The following is a 2,922-nucleotide window of genomic DNA, read 5'->3' as shown; positions in this document are numbered from 1 at the left end:
TCGGCTAGTGTTGATCCGAGAACGACCTTTCTTCTTGTATGGATGAAGCTTCCTTGGCTGAAGCCTGACCTTGTTACACACCAGGGAGTGGTCAGTGTCACAGTCAGCGCTGTGATAGCTGCGTGTGATGAGGATACTGCTGAGGGTGGTACGTCTGGTGATGATAAGGTCTAGCTGGTGCCAGTGGCATGATCTCGGACGTCTCCAGGACACCTTGTGGCACAGCTTGACCTGGAAGTAGCTGTTCGTCACACAGAGTCCATGGTGACAGCATAGCTCCAGAAATCTCTGTCCATTTTTGTTCATCTTGCTAATCCCCTGGTGCCCTATGCTCATTGGCCAAGCTTGCGTTGAAATCCCCGAGAAGATACAGTCCCTCGGTGCTGGGAATTCTACTGATGGCAGTGTCAAGTGTCTCATAGAATTGATCCTTGACATCTGGGGTGGAGGTGAGTGTCGGGACATAGATGCACATGAGATTAACTGGGCCCGCGCTTGTTGACAAGTGAAGGGTAAGAAGTCTCTCTGAGCCAACTGTGGGGGGTTCACTCATTGCAAGTAGCGTGTTTTTTACTGTGAGACCCACTCCATGCTCACGAGTTGCCTCTTGGGCTTTCCCCTGCCTGATGAAGATGTAGTGTTTCTCTTTGAGGGATCCACTTTGAATGAGTCTAGTTTCTTGCAGCACAGCAATGTCCACATTGAGCCTTGTGAGTTCCTTGTCAATCACAGCTGTCTGGTGTGTGTCATCAACCTGCAGAAGGTTGTCAGTAAGGCCAGGACACATGGTCCTTACATTCCAGTTTGTGATGCGAAGCACTGGTGTCTTCTTTGCTGAGTTTGTCTTGCCTGGTGCATAGATTATCAATCCGCCAGTTGAGAGATATCCCTCTAAGCTGCAAGCACCCATTGAAGCAAGTAGGTCGTGGCAGGACAGCACCTAACTGACTGGGGGCTGCACAGCTTGGAGTAGGTGGTAGTTCTCCAATGAGACGCGATGATCTCTCCCACTGTCAAAAGTAACCCCTGGTGCTCATACTCTACACCAATTGAGTGAGAGCTTATAATCGGTAACTGTTTCTTCCCATGTTTTGCTAATGTTTAACCACGAAGCTGGAGTGTCCTCTCCAGGGCACAGGCCTGGGCAAATAGTATGGAGACACTGAGCATCAGGACCCCCTCTCAGCATTGCCAGTATTGTCCAAAGGAAAGGAAAAAAACAGTACTGTTTGGTACCAGCTCTGCTCTCGGAGTTGCTGGAAAACTACCTGATAAGTAACAGGTAACCGCCTACGGGACTCCACTCCGGATTTACTGTCCAGGTTTACTCCCTAAGCCTTCTTCTCTCTCAAGACACCCACAGGGAAGTGAGACTTTTTGCCCATAGATGGGGCTCTGTTCTTTGGCATCAGGATGGAACCACACGCCAGTGGGCCTGCATGACATGCACAAGGATATCACACACTGCCCCATCCCTGGGACAGCTCAGAGAGATACCCTGATGATAATACACCCCACAGGAAAATCACAAACAGCCCCATCCCTTGGACAGCTCAGGGTCAGACACTGCACACACTGCAACAACAGTGACATTACTGTATTAGTCCCTCCATTCTGAATCACCCTACTTTATGCTTTCCGTCTCTCAGCTAATCTTGTATCCACGCTGCCACTGCCTCTTTAATCCCATCTGCTCAAATTTTGTTAACAAGTCTATTTTATGGTACTTTTTCAAACACAATTTTGAAGTGCAGACACACACCATCAACCCCACCACCCTGGTCAACTCTCTGTGAAACTTCATCAAATAAATTAATTCATTAATTAATTCATACACAATCTTCTGTTAACCAATCTGTTCTGGCTGTCATTTATTAGCCCATGTTCGACCAAGTGCCAGTTAATTTTCTCCTGGATAATTGTCTCTAAAAGTTTCCCCACCACTGACATTAGACGATCTCGTCTGTAGTTCCTGGGTTTATCTCTCTTTTTAAACAGGGCTGTAAAATTAGCAATCCTTGCAGACTTATCTTTCAGTTCTGGAAAGTCTATTGTGGACAATCTCTTTGGGCTGACTTTAACCAATTAAAGCAACAGGATACTTGATTAATAAGTCCAGAACTTTTATTGAGAGTAAAATAGTACTTAATAATTGGAAGTAAAATGATCTTGAACAAACTTGGGGAATATAACTTCACAGCTCCAGCAGGTGTGTGGACTGGTCGAGCTTGGTCTCAGAGTGTCACGGTCCTCTTTGTCCAGTCTAGATCCCTCATCAGGTGGAGATCTTGGTCGATGATCTGAGCCTTTACCCCTGAGGTCTTCTCGTGTTCCTGCACACTGAAACCTGACAAAATCCCTACTTTTAACCCCTGGATGGCCATCACACCACCTTGTAAAATAATAATTGGTCTTAGCTGTTGCTCGGTACATTTAATTAATGATGTCTTCCACTAACAGCCAACTGTCCTCAGAATCTCAGACATGAGTACAATGGAGTGGTTTCACACTGTCTCCCAATCTGATCTGAAACAAGTTTCCTATTCATTAAATCGAGACTCTTGAAAATGCTGGAAATACTCAGCAGGTCTGACAGCATCTGTGGAGAGAGAAACAGAGTTAACGTTTCAGATCTGTGATCTTTCATCAGAACTGGGCTGAAATTGTCTGAGGGACTGAGATTGTGGAATCAATTTCAGGGTCAAAAACATTGTCCTCTGCAAGGAAAGGAAGATGGTGATTATTAAGTATAGTGCAAGAATATAGATGCTTTTACATTATTTGAATCAACATTGATTTAAACTTTGTGCTCACGAAACCTATCTTTTGATCAAAATGACATTGATAACAATGGAAAAAGCAACACATGCATTTCACGACCACAGGACTTTGTGAAGCCTTTTACAGCCAATGAAGGACTTT

The sequence above is a fragment of the Heterodontus francisci genome, unplaced genomic scaffold, assembly GCF_036365525.1.
Source record: "Heterodontus francisci isolate sHetFra1 unplaced genomic scaffold, sHetFra1.hap1 HAP1_SCAFFOLD_121, whole genome shotgun sequence".
NCBI classification, from domain to species: Eukaryota; Metazoa; Chordata; class Chondrichthyes; order Heterodontiformes; family Heterodontidae; genus Heterodontus; species Heterodontus francisci.
Note: the sequence above shows the minus strand (reverse complement) of the source record.